The following is a 25,444-nucleotide window of genomic DNA, read 5'->3' as shown; positions in this document are numbered from 1 at the left end:
AAGCCCCACATCAATAGAGGGGATAGGAACAATGTGGAGGGATTCACAGGCTCTCTCCCATCCTCTGAGTGCCTACATTGGCCATCATAGGCTGGCTTGTGTACTTCTTCACAAACATGATTTTGTCCATAACTGGACCATGTCCTCAAGGGCCATATTTTAAGCTTTTCTGAATCCTTCAGCCCTACCCACTCCCAATAGAATAAAAACAGTTGTGAGAACATAGGAAAGCATGCTATGGACTAAACCTGGGCTAAACCATTTTCAGGTAGTGATGACAGCCTTAGAGATGAGGAAACAGACTCAGGGAGTAAAACTATTTCCCTGATAGTAGTGACCACTTGAAATAGCTTCCTGCCTGCCTGCCTTCCTTCTGGGCAGGCAGGAATTTGGGTGGCAAATGGTTGATCTGGGTGTTATACCAGCAACTTCTCAATTTATGATGCTGCTGAGCAAATGTTGCCTCATTGTGATCTGTCTGCTGAAGGAGTTCAGAAAATGCCACCCCCAGAGTATGCTTTGGTGTGCTGATTGCTTTGAAATGAGGGCATTTGAGAGACAGTGGATGAAGGCAGAGGCTAGCTTTGAGCTCACCTTATCTGTCTAAAGACAATCCTCCAAAACGAACTCAACTGTCATGACTTCCCCAGGAATCTCTTCAACCAAGAAGACCAGCTCATAACACAGGAGAGGAGACTGAGGTTTGACCTCATGCCCAGAAAACAGACTTTGTCACAGGCTGTCACCTTTTCTTCTGAGGGCCCACTCATCTTTCCCAGCATGAACTGAAGAATCACGAGGTTCGAACATTTGGAAAGGAGGGTACAATGACCTGCAGGCAGGACGTGGAGCTACCAGCTGAAACCAAAAAGCAAGTGCTCTGAGGGAGAGAAAGATGAGATGGGAATTTATGCTGAAGGACTAAATACACATAGTCAACAGGTTGTAGGAGGAGCTATGAATATTCATGAAGGGGAGTGAGTACATGTGTAGTAGGCTAACATGTATGTAACATGCATTCCATGTTCACTTTGGGGTAAAGACTTAATATTCAGTTAGACTCTACAACAAAAAGTGAAGCAAAGGACAGGAAGGCTGTCAGTGCAAAGTCTCTGTAGACTGACCAGAATCACTTCATGATTGGTGGTCTCTATTGGGAAGGAATGCTGGTCAGTTGCTGTGTCAAAACAGCAAAAGGGAGGGACGGCGTCAGGTTATTGGTTGAAATTGGTGAAGGGAGTCTGTCGGAAGCTGGTTTCTGTTTAACCCTTAGGGAAGAAGGGCTAATGGGGGTTGGGTGAAGGAAGGGGTAGATGACAAGGCCTATCTAACCTCCCAGCCCATCATGGCTTGGAACTCAGGTTTGTTTTTTGGTTCCCTTGGCGAGAGGCGGCCTATTCAGTCAGGTGGGGGGGCTTAGGATTTTACTTCCCACCAAAACTCATTTACAGTTCCCTAAGTTGCTTACATTCCCCTCCAGCCTCCCCTATGAAGAGAGTGAATATGCTTCTAGATCTCACCAGGTTTTGGGAGATATTCACTTTTCTTTCATGTGATGTCCCCATGCAAACAATAAATTTGTATTCTTATTTTTACTGTTAATCTGTCTACTGCCAGTTTGTTTCATAGACTCAGTCATCAAAGCCTCAGAGGACAGAGGGAAAGTTCTCCCTCCACATACTATTCTCGGCAGGTGCCAGAGCTACCTTTTCAATGGTTTCCATGAAGACGACTTCCCTCTGTGAGTGACTTCAGGTGGTTGGAGACCAAAATATGCCACTACAAAAATATGGCTGAAAAGTTACAATTTTAAGAGAAAGTTACATGAATAAGGGAAGTCTCCACCTGTAAGAGTGTCTCCCTCTCTGTCCTAGGAGGAGAAGGATGGCTAAATCACCAGACACTTAATGGAGGAGGCATGACTTAAACCTGCAGAACAACCTTACCTTTGTCTAAGGTGCTTTTCCTGGTCTTCGGGTCTTAACAGGGTCTTTTTCCATACTCTTATTTCTTTATTTCAGAGAACCGATGGTATTTAAACCTGAAGTTTAAACTTTTTCTTTGAAATCTCATTTCTCTGGGTTATCTCCCATATATACAGGAGATATACACATTATCAAACTTCTGTTTGTGTTTTTGCTTGTTAACGTGTCTGTTACAGGGAGTCCTGGTTAAGAATTATGAAGAGTAGAAAGGATTATTTTTCTTCCCCTACAAGGTCCTACCCCATTCCCCCCACTCTTTTGAGGGAGCCGGTCCTAAATGTCAGCTGAAGGGAATACCATATCCTATGAATCATTTGTTATGTCTTTTTGCTTTATATTTTAAGCCTCTTTCTTCATACCTTCCCCTCAACAACTTGAACATGCTTGTTTTCTGGCCCAGGCATAGGAAATGTATGCAAAGGGCAAACTAGAAGCTTTGCTATTGAGAGCACTCATATAAACCGATTTTCTTCCCAGTGCCTCCACCCAGTTCTTTTCTTCCTACAGGACTCAGACTCTCTTGGACAGAAATCTTTGTCCCCGTGAAATACTGCCATGTCGTCCTGAGAGACAAGATGGGTGAGTTCTCTATCGTGATGATGTGAAGTTGGTTTCCTTGGAACATCTGGTACAACTGGGCCATCTGAGCTGGCCCCCAAAGCCGTGTTGTTATTTATGCCTGTGGCTTTAGGGCCCCAGGAATCAATGACTGTGAGGCAAACCCTGACAAGATCATGTTTCAGCGCGTCTCCCCTGTGGTAGAAAGAACATGACCCCATGTTCTTTCCATGCCTGTTAAAACAAGAGAGTACACGTTTCTGCCACCCAGGCTCTGGCTGTGCATGTGGTCTTGCTAGCTAAGAACTATGCTTGACGTGGAGATAAAGCACTGCAGGGGGAAGCATTGTGTCTTCTGGGATCCTAGAGTGGATTCCAGGGAAAAGATCATGAAGTCCTGTATTACAAAATCTCCCGTTCCATTTCAAAGAGTCACCTCCAAACCTACTGTTAAAAGTATCACTGGTCCAAAAACCCAAATGGAGAAGAGACTTGGGATCTCAGGAACTTCGGTGCCCCATGTGGTTTAGCCAGTCTCTCATGTTATTTAGCAAGCCCACAGCAGGCAGCATCCTGGCCACCAAGTTGCCAGAAACAAGTGAGATAGATTTTTGAAAATAGCCTCTTCCTCAACCTCTGTAGAAACATCAGTCTTTGATACAAGGTGGTCAGAAAACCCAGAAAAAAGTACTTTTGCCTGGGCCTCAGGCAGCAGAGAGGTCCCTTCCAGCATTGCAAGTTCCATAACAAGCTCCATGGTGACCCAAACTGGCAGCTTGGTCCTCACTTGTAGAATGGGGAAGGCCGGGGAACACTTCAGAAGATGGGCCAGCCTCTGTGGACTCACCAGGCATGATGACAGGTACCTGTAATTCTAATTCTAATTCTAATTCTAATTCTAATTCAATTAACCACTCAGATTTGGGCTTATGGGAAAGAATGACATCTTGGGAAAGGGAGCTGCTTTCTCTCAGCCCCTCTCAGGGAGTGGAAAACTTCCCGGAGCGTACAAGCAGCTTCCTATACAGATAAGCGTCTTGCCTGATGACACGCCATGTTTCCCATGGGGAAAGCCTGGGGCAGGCTTGGCCACTGAGGCCTGATTGTCTCTGGAAGGCAGGCCAGATTCTATTTCTGTTACCACACATCTTTCTCCTATCTCCAGTTCTGCTCTTGCTATGTTCCAAGCTGAGTGCTCTCTGACTGACTTGGCTTTGGTGAATTCCTACAGACATCCCAAATTCTACCATCAAGGGGCTTGCTTACTCAAGAGCCAAGCTCATCTCCAGTGAGGCAAGAGTTACCTTGGCAGATGCATCTCTGGGTGGCAAAGCGTTAATACCTCTTGCTCTCTCCCAAGGCCTTTGAGTGGCTACCTCTGAGGTGAAGTCATATCTTCTCCCTTGGATGGCCTTATCCTCAGCCAGGACAGACAGCTGGCCTGCCCCATGGTGTGATCTCAGAGGGTGTCTCCTCAAAGCAACATGAGAATTTTACAGGAAGAGACTCAACACACACTTCTTGGAGTCCAAATGGGCTGGCCACAGAATCGCTGGAGAACCTGGCCAGTGTGATGCTGACAATGGCCCCTCAACAAGCTCCTGTAGCCACAACTGCCCTCCAATATGTTTCCTAACCTACACTGGTGTTCCCACCCTCTGCCTACCACAGAGAACCCGGAACACTAGAGGGGACCATGGGAATGTCTACAATAGCTTCATGGTTGCTGTCAGGACATCTGAAGGCAACTGTGAACCTATTTGAGACTAGAGGGGAGGTAGAACCTTCCCTCAGCTCTTTAAGTCCAGCCATTCCCCAGGGCTTGTTCAGTCAAGGAGAGAGAGAGGCTGCTGGCAGCCTCTCTGCTGAACTCCTTGGGAGCTGCGATCCAAGCTTTCTGCAGACTGACATGGAGTGCCTTCTGCAGAGCTCAGTGGCTTCTCTGGCTCCCTCCTGAAGCCAGGGTGAAATGGAGCTGGCATCTAGAAGTCTAGTGAGTACTTCCTGGCCTGGGCCCAAGGAAGCCGTTCCTAGTGGGACAATAGCTGGTCCTCACGACTTGAGGTCGAGTGGGAAACTGTTCCCAGCTACTTCATACAGCAGAGGCAGCACAGAAGGAGCAGCCTCCTTGAAGGAGGAAGACTGGGTGATGCACTGCATCCCTTTGCTCTTGGGTTAATTCCTGGGTTCTGGCTTTCTCACATTCTGGGACCCTCCCCTGGATGTGAAGCTCCTTCAGGGCCAAAGACATGTGCTACCGCATGTGGCTGCTGCATTGGTCGTGGAACTGTAAACTGGCTGGGCAGTGACCTCCTCTGGGGAGTCCCTTGAAGAGCATACTGACATGGCCACTCACCCTCCAAAGGGGCTGCTCTAAAGGAAGCTAAGATCTGGAAATCCACCCATTCCCTGGAACAGGTATGGGAAGACTTCACCTGGGATCTGCCAGGTTCTCTTCCTAGCTTTCCAGAGAACCCCCCCTGGGAAAAGGACCCATGCTGTGGGGGCTCCTGCTGTTCTACCCATCTGTCCCCTGGGAAGAGGGTGAATCCTCTCTGGAGACTTTGACACTCCAGAACTACACTGGTGGGTACTGCTTTTTTTCTTATCTGTAAGAAAAGCTTAGTATTGTATTTGTCCGCATCCTTCTCTGTATTTCAAACCATCCTTCTCTAAATGAACTTTGGAAGTTTCATTACAGTTTCTTGAAGGTAGACTCTGATTTTATTTATCTAGTGTCTTTCACCCTCTTTCTTTATAGTTTTTGTTTGTTTTGAGACAGTCTTGCTCTGTCACCCAGGCTGGAGTGCAGTGGCACAATTTTGGCTCACTGCAACTTCCACCTCCTGGGTTCAAGCAATTCTCCTGCCTCAACTTCCCGAGTAACTAGAATTACAGGTACCTGCCATCACGCCAGCTACTTTTTGTATTTTCAGCAGAGACGGTGTATCACCATGTTGGCCAGGCTGATCTTGAACTCCTGACTTCAGCTGATCCAACTGCCTTGGCCTCGTAAAGTGCTGGGATTACAGGTGTGAACCACCATGCCCAGCCTCATTATAGTTATATTGGGTACATGATTCTAAGTTGAAAACTTTTTCTCTCAACATCTGCCAGAAATTATTCCACTGTCTCTTGTTTCTGTTGTGGCTACGCAACCTAAGTGACATTTCTTCAAGGTGATCAATCCTGTCTCTGACTTTATTTTAAGATCTTTTTAAAGTTTTGAAATTTCCTTATGTCTGTGTCAATTCCTTTTTTATTTTAAATTTTGCTTGAGCATACTAATTTCTGGGTATTTATTGTTGGATAGCAAACTGCCCCAAAACTTAGTGGCTTAAAGAAATAACCATTTTATTACCTCTTTTGTGAATCAGAAATTTAAGCAAGTATCAGCTGGGCAATTCTTCCACCCCACATGAGATTGGCTGCAGTATCTTGGTGGTATTTAGCTGAAATCTGGGCGGGTCTGGAAGGTTCAAGATAGCTTTGCTCACATGCGTTTACAACATGAACATCAGTGGGGACAGCTGGGAGGCTGGACTCAGATGTGTCCCTCTTCCTTTTACACAGTCTTGAGATTTATCTAGTCAGATTCCTTTTTTTTGAGACGGAGTCTCTCTCTGTCGCCTAGGCTGGAGTGCAGTGGCAGGATCTCAGCTCACTGCAAGCTCCGCCTCCCGGGTTCACGCCATTCTCCTGCCTCAGCCTCCCGAGTAGCTGGGACTACAGGCGCCCGCCACCTCGCCCGGCTAATTTATTTTTTGTATTTTTAGTAGAGATGGGGTTTCACCGTGTTAGCCAGGGTGGTCTCGATTTCCTGACCTCGTGATCCGCCCACCTCGCCTCCCAAAGTGCTGGGATTACAGGCTTGAGCCACCGCGCCCGGCCGACAATCTAGTCAGATTTCTTACAAGGCCTCTGGCTTTCCCCAGAACCAGAGACAAAGATGGAAACTAAGGCTGCTTCTGACTTAGCCTGGGGAGTCTTACAGCATGACTTTTAGGTCCTATTTATTAAGCAAGTTGCTGAGGCCATTCCAGATACAAGGGGAGAAGGATTAGACACTACCCCGCAAGGGGTGGTATAGGGAAGTTTTTATGGCCATCTTTAATACTACATTGTACATCCTAGATCTGTGGATTCATGTTGTTTGTCAGTTCTAGAAAACTCGTAGCCATCAGATGTTGCTCTTTCTTCCATTTTTCTGCTTTTTCTTTCTGGGTCTCCAGTAAGATATCTAAGACTTTCTTCTTTGAGCCTTCAAATCTCTTCTTTCATGTTTTTATCTCCTTGTCTTTGTACTAAATTATGAGTGAGTTTGTTGGTTCATGAGTTTTTCTTTTCTCTGACATTTTACCACAAAATTTCAAACGTATGGCCAAGTTGAAAGACCTTTACAACGAACAACCAATATCTACTACCTACATTCTACCATTCATATTTTACTTACTTCATATCTATATATTCATCTTATTTTTGATGTATTTCAGGTAAATTGCTGCATCGGTATCCATTGAGCTTTATTTCAATTTTGCATTTCTAGAAGTTCATTTATTTTCTAATCTGCCTATTCCTAGTAGTGTTTTTTATTTTGATTATATTCTTTATTTCTTTAAACATTTCTCATGTAACTATCTTCTTTATCTTAAAATTCTAGTAAGTCCTTGGATATAAATTGTTTTTTGTTGTTTTTTGCTAAAAATGCTTTACTCTTGATCTTAATCTATACAGCACTGTCTGTTTGGAAGATATAAAGGAAGACAGCGAGAGAGAGGAGGCAACTTGGTGGTTTCTGAGAACACAGTCATCAAGGTTGTAAAATGGCATCATTATTGTTAGTCCTCACACTGTCTACTAGCTATTTAAATGAGAACAGAAGTTAGAAATTCAGTTTCTCAGTTGCACTAGCCACATTTCATGTTCTCAATAGCCACGTGTCTAGTGGCTACTGTGTTGAGCAGGGCAGATTAGAGTAACTTCCATCATTTATATACATGGCATGACCATATTGAAATAAAACTGTAGTTAAGAAAAACAGGCAGCAGCTGGATTTGTTTCATGAGCTGTAGTTTGCAGATCCCAGCTCTAGGCCTAAACTGTCATGCTTTCCTTTGAAGAGGACTTGTTTTTGCTTGTAGTTTGGTGAGTACCAAACTAGAAGCACACCAGCCCTCCAGGGCTCTCCTCAGGGCAAGAGTCCCAGATTTGTGTCCTCATTTTCCTGCCATCCCAGGGCTTAGTGTCTGGAAGTACCCTCAGGGCAATGTGGCTCTTAGCAAGTTCTTGCTGTTCTAATCCCATCATGGTTTTCTCTGGAGGGTAAGGTGGGGAGAGGGTCCATAGAGACCTCGTGTTTGCAAATAAAACGTTTTGTGTACCAGAGGTAGATGTTCTCTCTTACATTATTTTCCTTCTCACCTCTGGTTAAACTTGGCAGTTATGTCTTCTGCAGGGGAATTGAATAAAACTTTCAGTCTCTTTAGGAAGTTAAAGCTGTGCACAGCTTTCTTCATGGTGTTCTGATTCAGCACTGTATCTGATGTCTGGGGATTCCTTCGTGGAGTGTTGAGATCTGTACTCACTGGAGGGCAGAGATGAGATCATACAGAGCCTAGATGTGGGCCTTGCCTGTTCTCTCCAAGCTGCCAATGCCAGGATTAGTAGCACTGAAAGCCAAGGTGAGAGGCTTCAGATAACTCAGATGGGGGAGGGTTAAGAAGGATGGCAAATGATAGATGGATGAGGGGGTCTCTATTGACCTACACACCACCCTCTGAAAGCTCTGCATCAGGATGGCAGAAGGCCCCTTAAGAGCCTGTTGGGGACCTTGCCATGTGTTCCAAGTGTCACTTATTTTCCTGCTTGCTGATAAGCCATGGGTTGGATTAGCTTGCTCCTCTTATCACCTTCCCAGGTCTGGGTCAGTGAAGGAAATGAGATCTTGGCCCCTGAGATCTCTGCCCCTGTGTTCTGGAGCAGAGGCTGGAGAGGCTGTAAGATCACTCTCCATCCAGCAGGCACTTGAAGGTGCTTGTTGGCAAGTGGGAGACAAGAGCCAGTCCCTGCCATCAAGAAGTGGAGGGTTAGAGACAAACTAATGACAGCCAAATACAGCATGACTAATGCCATGCATGACAACTTTCAGGATACAAGTATTTGCAGGGTACTGAGGGCAACCAGAGAAGGGAGGAATTATGGGGAAGTAGAAGAGAAGCCTGTAGGGCTGGTGACATGAGCTGACCACCTTCTGAGAAGCCAGCAGCTCTGTTCCATAAGTGTAACTTAAGGCGAGTCTTATGCTAACTTGGGGTTAAATAGGTGGCATTTATTGTGCCCTTCTGTGACTCAACTGAGCCTTGTACTAACCTGGTTCCTTCATCTTTCTCCTGTCTCTTCCATCCTTTACCCACTGAGATGAGACAAAACCTCAGGGTAGTGTATGTTCCAATCAGAAGGTGCCATGTGGTTTTGAAGGATCCATTAGGGGAGCTGCCACGGAATCGATTCAGCCGCCTGCCAAACATCTGGTACAACTGGGTCATCTGGGATGGGCGAGAAACATTGTCATTTACATCCAAGGGTTTGATGGCCATGAGGACTGTGCCGAGGGCCAGGACAAGCTCTTCCATGGGGTTTCCCCAACTGTGGAGAGGAAGGTCTCACATGCATGTGGACACTGGGGAAGTCAGATGTTTCCTTCAGGGCCACTGGCTGTCAACGTGGTGCTGCTTTCCATGAGATTGACCTCAAGACCCACCAGCGCTGCATTCCGAGGCCAGTACTGTGCCTTTGCTGAGGCCAAGAGAGAATCCCCCATGAGCTTTGGTATGAGCAGCTTCTCTCTGTTCTGGCTCCAGAGTTTCCATTAGGAACCATCTCAGATCCAAGTGTCACCCATGTGGGAAACAGAAGGGCAGAGGCTGGGGGGCCCTCTCAAATGGGGAATGAGGAAGCCTCAGAGGATAGAGGGGAGACCCACAGCATCTGATCCCTCTCTTCCTTCTACCCACTGGAAAAGAAGATCCTTTGTTAATGGATGAAACCTTAATAGCCCCAAGGCTGCAGTTAAGCAAGACATGGGATGGAGTATAAGGTCTAACAAAAACCCTGCTCACTACTGCTTTCCCCAGACCAAAGGCTAAACCCATGCAGGATGGCTTGGTGAATCATCTGCTGCCAGCCCCTTCAGAATGGCCCTCCATTCTGCTCTCTGCTCTTTACACATAATCAGGAGAGAGTGCTGGGGTCCAGAGTTGCCCTTGAAGAGAGGGATGGAAAAGTGGCTCAGACGTGGGAGGGGGTGACCAAAAGAGAAAGCCTGGACTCCTCACCTGCCCTCTGGGAGATCAGATCTCTCCAAGAGGAGCCCCTGGATTTGGAAAGTGCTCAGGAAGGCAGTATTGAGCACCAAACCGCCTAGAACCCTCCACCTGCTGGCAGCAGCTAGGCCAAACTCTTGGGTTTGAAGAGTGAGAGTGCTGAGCACCAGGCTGCTCTCTGGCTTTCGAACCTCCCCACTGGGCCACAGATAATCCCTCAGCAGGCACTGTTGGAGGCCATACCCTTGTCCCAGCACCAGAGATTCAGGAAGACCAGGACATGGGGCATAAATTCACGGTGCTTCATCTCCCTGCTGGGGAGGGGACTGAAGATCACGACCATTAATGGCCTTCTCATCTCAACCTCAGGTACGGGCAATGGCCAGTGGGAAGGCCTGGACACAAGGAACTGGCATGCTGTTAAGCATGAATGTGGAAAGGTTACCTAAGTGCATAAGGCTGTTCTTGTGTTGCTATAAAGCAACACAACAAATACCTGTCTGGGCACAGTGGCTCACACCTGTAATCCCAGCACTTTGGGAGGCCAAGGCAGGAGGATCACTTGAGCCCAGGAATTTGAAACCAGCCCGGGCAACATGGTAAAACCCTGTTTTCACGAATATTATAAAAATTAGCCAGGTGTGGTGGCACATGCCTGTAGTCCCAGCTACTAGGGAGGCTGAGGTGGGAGAATTGCTTGAGGCCAGGAGGTTGAGGCTGCAATGAGCCAACACTGCATCACTGCACTCTAGCCTAGGTGACAGAGTGAGGCCCTGTCTCAAAAAATAAAAAACAAACACAAAAAATCACTGAGACTCAGTAATTGATAAGAGGTTTAATTGGCTGGCTTGCAGTTCTGCAGGCTTTATAGGAAGTATGGTGTTGGCATCTATCTGCTCAGCTTCTAGAGAGGCCTTGGGAAGCTTTTACTCGTGGCAGAAGGTGAAGCAGGGGCAGGCACATCAGATAATAACGGCAGGAGCCAGAGAGAATTGGGGGTTGAGGAGAGGTGCCATACACTTAAACGACCAGATCTCAAGCGAATTCACTCACTATCTCAAGGATGGCACTAAGGGGATGGTGCTAAACCATTCATGAGAAACCTGCCCCCATGATCTGATCGCCTCCCACCAGGCCCCACCTGCAACACTGGGGATTTACATGTCAACATGACATCTGGGCAGGGACACAGATCCAAACCATATCACCAAGTGCTGATACTTCAAATTGTTTTCAGTGCTGTCTTGCATTGTGGCAGGCCTAGGAGAATTCAGACTGAAGTTTGTCCTTGTCTTCCCTTCATCAAAACTTACTTGTGACCCTCACTACATCTAGCTTCCCAGATCACCTAACTTGTTAGTAGCTCTTCTCTTGTCCAGTCTTTTTCATCCTTCAGGTCTCTGCTCAGATGCCACCAACAGTCACTACCACATCATCCTCTTCCATTCTTTCAGAGCACTTACTGCTGTCAGCGACTCTTTTTAAGAAAGGGTCTCCCTCTGTCACCCAGGTTGGAGTGCAGTGGTGTGATCATGGTTCACTGCAGCCTTGATATCCTGGGCTCAAGTGATCTTCCCACTTCAGCCTCCCAAGTAGCTGGGACAACAGGTGCACGCCACCACACCTGACTAATTTTTGTATTTTTAGTAGAGATGGGGTTTCACCACGTTACCCAGGCTGGTCTTGAACCCCTGTACTGAAACAATCCACCCATTTTGGCCTCCTGAAGTGCTAGGATTATGGGTGTAGGCCACCGTGACCAGCCGTTGGTGACTTTTCTTGTCTCTCTCAGTGGAATGCAAGTGTCATGAGGACAGGTTCCTTGCCATCTGACTTTTCCCTGGTGTATCCTCAGGAACCAGCAAGGGACTTGGCACATAGCATAAAGCTGTTGAATGAATGTTACCTCTTCTTCTAGTATCTTCCTATGAGGCACTTCAGGAAATACAACTCAACTGAATATTTGCTTGTGACTTCAGTCTTCATGGAATCCTGGTGAGGGAGGGCTTTGAGAAGGGTCTTAAAGAATGCTCTAGAGGTATTTTCTCAGTTCTAGAGGCTTTGTTTCTCTATTTGCATCAGTGGAGCTCCACTGGGGTAATGACTGGCAGATACTCCCTCCCAAATGCCATACAGGAAATTGGGTAGGTTTCTCCCTGTCTTTTGACTGCTGTACCCCCACTCTGCCAAAATACTGGGTTTTAGAATCCTGTAAGGATTACGTTAAACTTTTCCCCTCAGTACTCATGTTCTGAAGTTGGTAGGTTAAGAAGGCTAGTGGAGCCCATGAAGTTGACTCTGCTCCAGATAAGTAAATGCATATCCTGGGCCCCCCTTGAGTTTTGGGGAGAGGTGGGAGTTCCTGCACCTACGCGACCATTGAAAAGCCTGGCAAGCCCTGCCATTGTGACCTGGATGTTCTGTATCTGCTGGGCGCTTGGTAGGGAGTCAGTTTCCTATGCCGTGGAGAGCAAAAACCACAAAAGTAGCAACTTAGTAACTTTCTAAATAAGTCACCACTATTTGTTTCTGGCCATGCCTCCTATGGGAGCAATGACTGCACTTCTATGCTTCAGCTTTTGCGGGGAATTTCTCATTCTCGGGCCTCAGGCTGGAACGAACCAGTTTCACTCAGCGGAAAGCTGTTCCCAGGGAAAACCATGAACTTGATGGCAGGGCTGCTCAAAAGCTTAGTTTATCTGGAGTGTATCTTTCTCCCTCCCTTCGATCACTCTCCCCAGCTGAGTTCCCAAACTTACACGTTAGGCAGCAGTGGCTTGTGAAGACGAGAATAGCCCCTGTCCTTACTATAGCTTCTAGAAACATGGTTGTCTAGGAACTTGTGAGTCGGATGAGGTCTTCTTGCTGGTTCATCAGATAATTGTTGAGCCTTTGTAATCCTAAATATTTTCATTTCAAATAAAGTTGTTAAGCCCAATCAGAAAAAAGGGAATAAAAAGTGTTGGGTAAGTGTAAGCTCTTAAGAGATACTGGGAGCTCTGGAGGGATCTAGGGGAGACTCCCACTTCTTTCTGGAGTTCATATATTTATTTTAGAGACAGGGTCTCATTCTGTCACTCAGGCTGGAGTACAGTGGCATAATCACAGCTCACTGCAGTCTCAAACTCCTGGGCTCAAGTGATCCTTCCACCTCAGCCTCCCAAGTAGCTGAGACTACAGGCCCACACCACCATGGCTGGCTAATAATTTAAAAAATTGCAGAGATGAGGTCTCCCTATGTTACCCAGGGTGGTCTCAAACTCCTGGCCTCAATTGATCTTCCTGCTTCAGCCTCCTAAAGTGCTGAGTTTACAGGCATGAGCCACTGCAACTGGCCACTTTTCTGGAGTTTAATAATGGAGTTGTGTCAGCATATGCTAAGTTATAATGTGGTTTCAAGAGCAACCCAGCCTTCTCACTCGGGCCACAGTCCATGTGTGCAGTGGGTGGGCTCTGCTCATTGCAGTCCCCTGGGCACCAGCCTGACGGTTATGTTACCTGGCCTGAGGGGAAGCACGCTGGGGGGTCTTTGCACTGGCAGTTAGATGCTCTGGACAGAAATGATAGTCACTGGCTGAAAGTGATTTCACAACCATGCCCAAACACGAGAGTTGTGAAGGACAATTTTCTTATATCTATAGGGGAAAGAGCTGGAAGTATTTGAACAGTTTCAGAATCAGCAACAGGAGTTGACTGTGTTGGCCATTAGGCCTTCAGTTCAAACTGATGTCAGACTTTTAATCATTTCGTGGGCTTGAAGGCCACAAAAGCAGGCTTTCCTAGCCTTGTTCTCCTGTTACAGCTGAGAGAAATTGTCTTGGTTTATTTCAGAAAAAGCCCTTTTTAGCCACTGTAGTATCAAGAGGCAGCTTTGGAGGATGGATGGTAATTTGAGATTAGGAGCTGGGATCTGGTATTGTAGGCATGGGTGTTTCAGAATTACTTGGGGAATACAACCTGGGGTTGCCTTAATAGGAGTAGAAGCAGCAGGTCAAGGGAGGGGTAAGTACCCCTTTATTTTGGCATAGTCACATCCTACCTGATACAACTGTTCCAAGTACCATACTTGGAAGGCAGCTTTGTCAAGCTGGAACCTAAGGAGGGTTACCGGGGGAGTTGGGAGTCTTGGGAGTTGGAAGGGATTACTTGGTAGCTGCTCTAAGTATTTGAAGAGGTGTCAGAAGTTTTCTTCTTACTGGTAAGGAATTGACCTCTGTAGTGAGATGAATTGGACTGCATTGTAGGTGGTATACTCACTCCTCTAAGTGACCAAAGAAGCTGAAGAAGGGATTTGACCCTTCCAAGTGTAGAGAGAAAGAGTGGTTGCCATGGGTGATTCCTCAGGTCCCATCCGCCTCTGTCATCATATTTCTATGATTCTGTTTTTTCTCAGAAATAAACCTTTCCTCATGGGAGAGAGTGAATGCCAGTTGAGACCTCACGATATAAAGACACGGCTGCTCACAAATGTTCCACTGTGAATCCCTCAGGAGTCCTGAAATTGGTGATAGGATCTCCATTTTACAGCAGAGGTGACTGAGGTTGAGAATGAAGGAAGCCAGGCACTCACGCAGTCTTACAAGGTATTGTAGTATTGTAGTTAAAAGTGGAGTCTGGAGCCACATACAGGCTCTGCAGCTTTCTAGCTATGTGACCTTGGGTAACATCTCAGTCTAGTCTCTGCAAAATGGAAATGATAGCACCTCATAGGGTTGTGAAGATTAACCAGTTTATAGGCAGCATATTGAACATCAGCATCTTAGCACAGAATGTGAGCTAAATATGCTTCATGTATTTACTACTACAATCATGATCAATGTCTGAACTAAGTTTAAGACACTATAGGCAAGCAAAACTAACTTCTCTTTCCCTTTCTCCTGTTTCCCAATGTAGATGCAACAACATTTTCCTCACTTCCTGGAAATGGCTCCGTTCTAGCATTCCAACATGATCCAGGAGGTAAGATTTCTTTACTGGAGAATACCAGATACATTCCCAATCTGTTGATCACATTTAGAGACCTAATGAATTCCCTAAACCCATCTTAAACTCATGGCAGAAAGCAGGTGTGTATTGAGGATGCAAAGTATGCTCTTTGACTGGTCATGTCAGGAAATGGACGAAATCAACCTTTTTGATCCAGATTTCAAGCTATATACTCTCCCAACTTTACAAACGCACAAATTCAATATGTTTTTAGTCATTTTTAGTGTATTATGTCTAAGGTTTTGTATTTCTCAGGCTTAATCTGAATCACAGCATTACCCAGGGGCCATTGTCTCCATAATCCATTCCCAAGTCCAGTATAAACTTAAACATAAAGCACGTTCTCATCTTGCATTGAGGTCAGTTTGAGGGTAAAAATCCCAACGGGGGGCATGTGATACTGAAGCACTATTGGGATGCTTTGTTGGTGGGGCTTTTTTTTTTCTCCCTGTCTTCCACAAATGTCTTAGTGACAGTGATGGTTAAGTCAGAGCATCTCAAAGAGTCTGAGCGTTGAATCTTCCAAAGTGTTCGAATCTGTGGTAAGGGAAATGAAGCACAAGGTAAGTTGAGGGTTGGACTGTGTGCTGTTGGACTCTTGTTCTTGTGACAAGGTCAGCAGTCCCTTGTGGGCATGTCAGTTCCTGCCCCCGCACAGGCATGTGTACACACACGTGCACACACACACTCCTGGCTTTTGTTTTTTTCCCAGGTGGGAAACTGTTCTTTACACCTTGACTTGCTGATCTGTCTTCTACCAGGGATCCAGGAACATTACTAAGGGGCAACGGGACTTGGGGTGGGGGTAACAGGCTGGGATTGAGGTGATTAGATTCTAGTCTCAGATGAGTCCCTAATAGGGTTTTGGACAAAATCTCCGTTTTAAATTTGTTTTCTTAGCTCTATAGAGTCCACATGTAAGGTTTTTTGTCTGTTTGTTTGTTTTTGTTTGTTTGTTTGTTTTGAGATGGAGTTTCACTCTTGTTGCCCAGGCTGGAGTGCAATGGCACAATCTTGGCTCACCGCAACCTCTGCCTCCTGGGTTCAAGCGACTCTCCTGCCTCAGTCTCCCGAGTAGCTGGGATTACAGGTATGCACCACCACGGCTGGCTAATTTTGTATTTTTAGTAGAGATGGGGTTTCTCCACGTTGGTCAGGCTGGTCTTGAAATCCTGATGTCAGGTGATCACCCGCCTCGACCTCCCAAAGTGCTGGGATTACAGGCATGAGCCACCATATTCGGCCCACATGTAAGTTTAACAAGGTTTTAGTTCTAAAGTTTCTAACTCACCGAGACCTAACTGATGAGGAACACTATTACTGTCATTATCACCAGCACCAGCATCGTTACCCTTTCTCTGAACTGGTGGTTGACCTGTTTTTGGGAAATGGTTGTGAAGATTAAATGAGTTAACATGACAAGTTTCAAACAGTGCATGGGTATGGCCTATAATACAATCTATAAAGTGTTAGTGGTGATGAGAAAACATTGCTTACAGGGTTGTGAACTGTGATATGCCTCTTGGAAAACAATGCAGTAGACATATTAAGAGCCAAAACCAAATGGTTCTCAGACCAGAGATCCCACTTGTAGAAATCCCAGAAATATATAACTTTGGAAAACTCATACCAACATATTCATCACAGGATTATTATGTAAATTTTAAAACGAGTGGCTAACAAGATCAAATAAATTAGATCATCTACTTGACTCCTTTGTAGCCACTAAAAGACTAATAGCAATGCAAAAAAAAAAAAAAAAAAAAAAAGATACAAGCCTGTAGGCCTTTGACATAACTATAATGACGTAGTTATGTAGTAGTATACAATGATGAACACTGTAACATTGCTATAGATCCTGGAGTATGTGGGCTTTGGCATTATGAGTCTTCCTATTTCTTTCATAACTAACAAGGAGGTTGGCAACAGATGACACAGGTAGTCGAACACAACCAAAAGTGGGAACAGAAGACAATAAGGTCCTTTACTTTTTGTCAAGACCTGACTTGACTTTAATGATCAGTAACTAAATGTCCGCTCAGTAGTTCTTTCCTGGAATTAGTTGCCTTTAACTTTTGTTCTTAAAGTCTCTTCAGAAGAATCCACTCCTAACAGAGATAAGCAACAGTGGTCTACATGATGCCACGGTTCATTGGGTCTTTTTTGGCAACACTCCAAAGTATTCTCAATCCGAAGGCAGCCTCCACAATCAGCTGGTAGGAATGTGTTGTCTCTTGGCTAGTTCTAATAACAAACAAAGATAGTCTTATAACATCATAATCCCTATTCTTGCTTGCAGATCTTCGGAAAAAACGAACAAACAAACAAAAAACAACTGCTATTCACTCTAAAATGATGAAGGCAAGCTAACTGGAATGGAAAAGTAAGTGTCCTCGAGGTTTAGTAGTTTTATTCAAGATGCGTTGGGCCAGGTGTGGTGGCTCATGCCTGTAATCTCAGCACTTTGGGAGGCTGAGGTGAGAGGACCACTTGAGCCCAGGAATTCGAGACCAGCCTAGCAATGTGAAGAAACCCCATATCTACTAAGAATACACGTACATAAACATTAGCTGGGCATGGTGGCATGTACCTGTAAGTCCCAGCTCCTTGGGAGGCCGAGGTGGGAGAATTGCTTGAACCCGGGAGGCAGAGGCTGCAGTGAGCCAAGATCATTCCACTGCACTTTAGCCCAGATGATGGGAGTGAGACCCTGTCTCAAAACTGTTAATTTGAGTTATTTGTGGTTATTCCATTTGGGGGAGAAAATATATAGTTCTACTATAGTTCAAGTACCTGAAATAAAGGGAAAATACCCATAAAGTGTTAAAACTAGAGTGTCAAACAAGATCATGATCAGTTTTCCCTTCCTTTGTAGTAAATGGGAGAAGAGCCTGGTAAAACACAATGAACTGTGGCCAGGGTCACTAATGTCTTGAAGAGTATGATTAAAAATCTTCTCCCTGGCTGGGCACTGTGGCTCACTCCTGTAATCCCTGCACTTTGGGAGGCTGAGACAGGAGGATCTCCTGAGAATAGGAGTTCAAGACCAGCCTGGGCAACATAGCGAGACTGTCTCTACAAAAAATACAAAAAAGTTAGCCAAGCATGGTGGCACATACCTGTTAGTCTCAGTTACTCAGGAGGCTGAGGCAGGAGAGGATCACTTGAGCCCAGGAGTTCAAGGCTGCAGTGAGCTGTGATTGTACTACTACACTCCAGCCTGGATGACAGAGAGAGAGAGAGAGACGCTGTCTCTTAAAAATAAACAAAAACACTCCCTGTGCTAAACCTGCATGTGAAAATCAGCTTTTTTTCTACATAGATGAATTAAGAAATTACTTGGTGGAAAAGAATCCTGAATTGAAATAAGCTAAATTAATGAATGCAATAGTCTACAATATAGTTTCATAACTTTACTGTCTAATCTCAGAGTCTTTAAAAACAATGTAACATTTCTTTACCAAGTGGTATTTAGATTGTTTTCTTCTCCTCCCTTTCAAACCATTCCTAGAAAAGATGCTGTGAATGTCATGTATGCTTCCTGGCTACCCTCAAGGTCTCAAGGAATAGATGTGCCTGATCCCCTGTCTTACCAGATAAGGGCCCTCACTGAGGATGATCTAGGAACCCACAAGGTGGCAAAGAGGTGCCCCTTCCTTGAAGGTATGGATAGGTCTGTTGGCTGCTGGTGGTCAGTAGCATGTGCCACACTTGGATTAGGCATGATTCAATCAGGATCAAGTTGAACTAGGCAAAGTCCCCCGATGCTAGGCCACGTCATTTCCCATGGAGAGCAGACCCTTACTCAGTCTACATCATGGGAATGTTATGCTTGTCCCCCAACCCGAGGAAGAATTGGCTATTAATTCATCATGTATGTAATATATTGTATTGCATTTTACTATGGGTTAGGCATTGTTTGGGACACTAGGGATTCAATAGCAAACCTAAAGGCAAATCCCTTCCCTCGTGTACTTCACAGTCTAATCAGGAGATAGACTGGATAAATTACAGAGTATCTGAGTTGATATGCTCTATGAAGAACAATCAGATAAAGGGGATAAATAGGGTTTTGTGTATGCACATGTATGTGATAATAGTCTTTAAAAGGTGGTGAAGGAAGGCTTCCTTGAGAAGATGTTGAGGGAGAGCCATGTGGTCCTCAGGGGAAGAGGCTTCTGGATGGTGTTGATGCCCTGCGGCAGGGTTGTGTGTGGTGTGTTCAAGGAACAGGTGGAGGCCAGCAACAGAGAGGAAGAGCAGCAGAGGAGCCTTTGGGACACTCTGGGAGACAGCGTGGTAGAAGGGACTGGACAGTGAGACTGACCAGAACAGCCTATTTCTTCTGTCTTTAGATGTGAATGGGTGTGAGACAGGCCTAAAGCTCTGGTGATCCTCGCTGCCAAGAGGACTGAAGTCCATGCCCCCATGCAGCTTGGCATGCTGTGTGTGCATGCTCCCCGCCCAGGTATCGGTTGCCCAGGCACCCTGCCACTGGCTGTATTTACCAGCTGCTGGAATCTCCTGGAAGTCCTGTACCCTGAGAAGGTCAGGGTGGAGCTCTTATTCTGAAGACTTTGGCCACAAATACCAAAGAAAGCATTTTCCAAAGGAAAATGTTCTAGACAAAGTCCAGGAACTGTTCTAGAACTTGGAACATGTTGTAAGATCATTTACTATGAGAATGTTCATTGTGCTGATTTTTCTTCTGCAACTTTGCCTTTGGAATACTTCCATAGGATGCTATTCCTGACTCTGATCAAAGTAGACGTGAGTAGGAATTAACTTGAGCATCCAGTTGTTTCCCCAAGGCTCCTTTGTGACCCTTGCTTTTGTCTTGCTTTTTTTCTTCTTATCAAAGATTATATTGGGCAGGGACTTGCACTGGAAAATCGATGTGAGCTCCTTGTGAGCGGGTCCAGCATAGAGCAGTTGGTAATGAATTAACGGATGCCCTTAGCCTTTTTAAGGACTTACTGCTGGTGATGGTAATTCATTTGGTACAGTTACCTCTGAAATAATGTAACCTGCCTGAGCTGCCACAGGCAGATCAATAGACATGATTTTTATTTCCCATCTTGCTAACTTGCTGTGTGACCTTGGTGCTCAGGTCTTGCATATCCCTGTGAAACAAAGGATTAGACTAGATGTCGAAGGCTTTGTTTAGATCTTTGAATGTTAGATGCTGAAATCCCAGCAAAGATGCCATTTAGCACAATCTTTTTCCACTGGACTCTAAGGGCAGGTGGGTAATCTTGCAATGCTATTTGCAAGTTTTTTTTCTTGAGGTGGGGGTTTCTTAGTTTGTATATGTCAAGAGAAGATTGAGTTTGGCATAAAATAGAAGCTCAGTATATAGTAATTGAATTTCTTATGGCTACAAATCTACATGTAACTATTTAAAATATTTCATGTTTTTTTGTTTTTTCTTCCCCTGCCCTCCCAGGTATCCAGATAAGTCAGTGACAAGAGTTAAGTTGGAACAGGGTCTGTGAGTCAGTCATCTGGAGGTTGCAGTCATCTAGCTTCTGTGGATTTTGCTCTAAAGATAGTTTCTATTTCTTTGCATCCATATAAGCTATCTGATGGTAGAATACATTCTGAAATACAACTGGCCTTGTGCTTCTCTGGGTACATGGTCTCAAAGGTAACAATCTTTTTAAAAATAAACAATTTTTGATATGCATAAAATGAAAAATATTTCATCATCAGCTCTCAGGCAATTTAGATTCAGCATCACAAAGGAATGTTAGGCGTTTTCCAAAGTTAACTCTGTGTGCATGCACAGGGTTCTTGAGGGAGCTATATAGCAAAAATAGGTTTTTTTTTTTTAATAAAAAAAAAAAAGCCCTTATATTACCAGGTTCATTTGTTCCAAGTCTGGCTTTGGCTTTTAATCACATGTTAACATTTGTTTATTCTCTCAAAAAATATTTATCTATGATGTGCCTGACAACATGCTAGGGATGGGTATAAGAGCATAAATCTCTGAAGGTGCTTTCGAGAGCCCATTAGGAAAGGGAATGGGCTCTCACCCTGTTACTTAGTTCTCGGCCTGTCACTTAGTTCCCTTTAAAAAAAATTCCTCTGTGTTTCAGGAGTTGGATTATCCCTTAACTACCTGGGCCCGCTGGTTGGAGTTGCTGTGCTTACTGCAATCTTGCATATGTTAGTTATTGGTCTTGTGTGACTCGTGACTAGAACATACATGAAGAAGGCAAATTCTCTGGGTCAGAACACAACATTACAGGAGTGCCCACCTATAGCACCTACTTTTGGCCTAGAACTCCTGACATCAGGTGATCCGCCTGCCAGGGCCTCCCAAAGTGCTGGGATTCCAGGCATGAGTCAGTGTGCCTGGCCAACCTGAGGGACTTCTGTAAGCTCCCTCCCTTCACCCCCTGCCAACCTAAGCTGCATGCCAGGGTTCCAGATGGTATTCAGGGCAAGAAGGTTCATCAGAGCTGGGAACCACAGGTGTGGAGGGAGCAATCAGAGGCCTGCTGCCTCCCTGATGCCTGTCTATAATGCAGGGTGGGAGAGAGGACCACCTTGTCTCCTGTTGGAGGTGCCATCAAGTCACACAGATTCTCTGTGAACTTGGGAAGAAGCAGCTTGAGTTCCATCCTGTGCATCATCCTTGTTCTCCATGATGTAAATTATGCTGGGCTTCTGACTGTCTCCCTGGGAGAAGTCCTGTATGCTGTATGTTCTGCATCAAGACCCAACCTGCAGTCCCAACAATGGGCTGAGGTAGACCTCTGGTGACTCAGATACTCTAGTGATGAGTGTGGTCTGCAGGAGGTGCCCAGGGGAGCAGGAAGCACACGGCACCAACTTGGAAAGTTAACAAATGAGTTTAGTGATGGACACACAAGAAACTGTTAACATGTTTTAGAAAACTTACTTGGCCTCAGCACTTTTCTCTCCTTTTAGGCTGGGTGCGGGGTGAGACCTCCTCCTTCTTTTTCCTTCACCCTTGGTTGTATTTTATTGGATTACAAGTTTGTATTTATTTTATATTACAAGATCCTGTCTTCTGTTCTTTTTTTGGCCACTGTCTATGCCAGGCTGCTATTAGAGCCTGACAGCTTCACCCTAAATAAAAGAAACCCTTTTATGTGTAATTTAAAAAAATAAACAGAAAACCTCTAGATCTTTTTAAAATCTACCGGCAATGTTTGACTCCTTTACTTTTAAAAGTGGAGCTATTCCCATTCCTCTGTTTTAGGCCTACACTTGTCATTTTGTAGAGGAGACCATTGGAGAGGATGCTAGAGGTCTTAAATATGGTTCTCACCCACGGTTTGCTTGCTTTTATTAGACTGAGCTAAAGGGTGGGGGAATTCACATGCCATGAGAGAATAGATACTTGTATGTGCTTGCGTCTCATGGAGGTAAGATGGGAGAGATTTGTAAAGTAGATCAAAAAGAAAAACTTCGAATTAGGCAGGGTGGGTCCTGAGTTTCTGGAAGCAGGGCCACATTCTCTGCAGTGCCAGGCATGGGCACTCTTTTACTTGAAGGAACTCTTTTACTTGAAGGAAAGCTTCAGGATGAGGGGTGCTTCTAAGCTGGCCTTAGGTTCTTGAGAGACGCAGAGCTAAATGGGATGGCGGTTCTGATCTTGCTGCAGCAGCCTCCTGGTCCAGCTTCCACATCTTAACCTCTCTAGAGAGCAGCCTAGTCAGCAGAATGGAGCTGGGGAGAGCCGGGTGGGGTGAGGTACAGAGCCCTACTGAGAGGAGGGGAATGCAGTGTCTCCACAGACCCAGCTCTGGGGGTGGGAGGAGCAGATTCCACGCCTGACTCGTGGAAAGCAGAGGCATCAGGCACGGGGTGCTTTTGTGTGAATCGTGGCTGTATGGAGCATGCACTGGTTCCCACGTTGAGCCCCAGCGAAGGTATGAGGCGAACAGTGTGCAGCTCTGTTCCCACTGCTCCCCAGAATGTGAAAGGTGGCACAGCATAGCTGCGGTACAGGGTGGTAGGGCTGCCCACCGGGATGATCCAGAGAGGTGCTGGGCCATAGTCCCCAGGTCTGTTCTGTCACCAGGCCTTCCATCATACTATAGGTTTTGAAATCTTTAAGGTCCCTCTCTTAAAATGCAAATACTCCAGTGAGGTTTGAGGCTTTATTATCCTATATCCTAGACTTGCCTTTAATAAAACAAAAAACCCAGCTTTATTAAAGTCTAATTTGTATATCATAAAATTCATTTTGAGTTGTTCCACCATAATGATCCAACCTTAAAATGCTATCACTCCAAAGATACTTCTACTTGTAGCCATTCCCATTCCCATTCCCACCCCGTCCCTGTCCCAGGCAACCACTAATCTTTCTGTCTGTATGGATTTGCCTCTTGACATTTCATATAAATAATACAGTATGTGGTCTTCTGTGTCTTGCTTCTTTCTCTTAGTGTAATGTTCTTGAGACTCCCCCATGTTGCAGCATAACAGTAATCTGTTCCTTTATATTGCTGAGTAATATTCCATTGCAAATACCGTGTTTTCATTCACTGATGGTGAACATTTATTTCTGGGTTTGGGCTACTATGAATAATGCAGCTATGAACATTCATAGCTTCTGTTCTTATATGCACATGTATTTGGAGTATGTGCTTATTTTGGGTAGATCACTTTAAAAAACTGGTCAGGCACAGTGGCTCACGCCTGTAATCCCAGCACTTTGGGAGACTGACGTGGGTGGATCACCAGAGGTCAGGGGTTCGAGACCAGCCTGGCCAACATTGTGAAACCCCGTCTTTACTAAAAATACAAAAATTAGCTGGGTGTGGTGGTGGGTGCCTGTAATCCCAGCTACTTGGGAGGCTGAGGCAGGAGAATTGCTTGAACCTGAAAGGCAGAGGTTGCAGTGAGCCGAAATTGCACCACTGCACTCCAGCCTGGCCCACAGAGCAAGACTCTATCTCAAAAAACCAAACAAACTACCAAACTATTTTCCAAATTAGTTGTACCATGTTACAATCCCATCAGCAATATATGAAAATTATAGTTTTTCCACACTTTTGACATTTGTTATTGACTTTTATTATAGCCATCCTAGTGAGTATGAAATGGTATCTCATTGTGGTTTTAATTTTCATTGCCCTAATGCTAATGATTTTGTGCATTTTCTTTTCATGTGCTTATTGACCACTCATATATCTTTGAAAAAATGTCCACTTGGCTGTTCCTTTTTAAAATCCAGAGACAGACAGATGGTCAACTTCCCTGGGAGGTATAGAGGTTTGTCTGATTCACTGTTTGATCCCAAGTGCTGAGTACAAGAGTCAGAGAGTAGAGGGTCATGTATTAGCGTCCTGTGGCTGCTGTAACAAATTGCCACAAACTTGGTGGCTGAAAGCAACACACATTTATTCTCTTTCAGTTCTGCAGATCAGAAGTCTGAAATCAGTTTCACTGGGCCAAAATCAAGGGGTCAGCAGAGCCTGCAGGGGCTCTACATTTCCTTGCCCTTTCTAGCTTCCAGAGCCGCAGTCTTTGCATTCTTTGGCTCTTGGCCTCTTACCCATCTTCAAAGCCAGCAGCATAGCATCTCCAAACCTCCCTCTCTCTGCTTCCTTTGTAATATGGCTTTGTCTGTCTTCTGTAGTAAAATCTTCCTCTGCCTCTCTTTTAGAAGGACCCTTGTGATTACATTTAAGACCCATCTGAATAATCCAGGATAATCTCCCCATCTCAAGAGCCTTTAGTCACACCAGCAAAGTCCATTTTGCCATGTAGGATAATATTTACAGGTTTCAGGGGTTAGGACCTGGCTGTCCCTGGGGGCCATCATTCAGCCCACCCAGTCAGTAACCTGTCAAATGCACGCGGCCCCACCAGTTCATGGTTCCGGGTTGGCTGGTCTTGAGGAGGACATCAGGCTGAAGGAAGTCTTCTGGAGGCACAGGTAGGCCCTGGAGGGAGACCAGAGCCAGTCGTGCTAGAGACCTCTCACCTCTTCTGACTCATCTCCTTTCTAGAAACTATGATATGAGGCGTTTGATAGCACGTGTGAGCAGGGAGATACTGAGGTAGCTAGCACTGTTACCAGGGTGGTGGCGGGGACAGGACCAAAACTCGGGGCCTCGTGCCCAGGTCCTCCCGTCTTTGCCTTCTCCCAGCTCCCCTCCAGGCTAACCGCCTCCACGCAGGGGCCGGTCCGCGGGCTGCTGCTGCCCTGAGAGCTCAGCCCCTTCCCGGGGCTGGCACCGCTTCCTGGCCTCCCTGCTCTCTCGAGGCGACAGCCACCCTGCGATCTCTCGCGCGGCCAGCAGGGGCCAGCATCCCCCGTGGAAAAGGTCACCGGACTGGGCGGGCCAAGAGTTAGGGCTCTGCAACCCTCCACCGCTGCCAAGCCCCCCGCAGTGCGGGGCTGCTGCTTCGTGGTTCCAGCCCCGCAGCCGTTTGTGTCTTTCCACTTCTCCCCCGGCCCGCTGCGCTCTCGCTTGAGAGAAGGCCCAGACTGCCTTGGGCGTGGCAGCCAGGAGTGGACTGGTGCGGGCTGGGAGGCTGACCGGGCTTCCTCCCCATCGTGGGCCTGGAGAAGGGCTGGGCGCGGCAGGAAGGCCCCGGAGGGAGAGC

General features: G+C 45.8%; 1 long non-coding RNA gene across 1 annotated transcript in view; it reads left to right on the top strand.

Annotated features, from left to right (window-relative positions):
* LOC106992984 (uncharacterized) overlaps window positions 1-25,444 on the top strand; it is a 290,767-nt gene that overhangs the window by 214,870 nt on the left and 50,453 nt on the right. Inside the window, exons 6-12 of the long non-coding RNA XR_013402766.1 lie at window positions 2,493-2,564; window positions 14,259-14,448; window positions 14,759-14,824; window positions 15,844-15,941; window positions 16,939-17,067; window positions 17,151-17,234; window positions 18,363-18,514. This is a non-coding gene — a long non-coding RNA (uncharacterized LOC106992984). The remainder of the gene's footprint in view (window positions 1-2,492; window positions 2,565-14,258; window positions 14,449-14,758; window positions 14,825-15,843; window positions 15,942-16,938; window positions 17,068-17,150; window positions 17,235-18,362; window positions 18,515-25,444) is intronic.

This window comes from Macaca mulatta, chromosome 13 (assembly GCF_049350105.2).
Source record: "Macaca mulatta isolate MMU2019108-1 chromosome 13, T2T-MMU8v2.0, whole genome shotgun sequence".
In the NCBI taxonomy this organism is placed as follows: Eukaryota; Metazoa; Chordata; class Mammalia; order Primates; family Cercopithecidae; genus Macaca; species Macaca mulatta.
The sequence above is the reverse complement of the archived record's forward strand: the minus strand, read 5'-3'. Positions and strand labels throughout refer to the sequence as shown.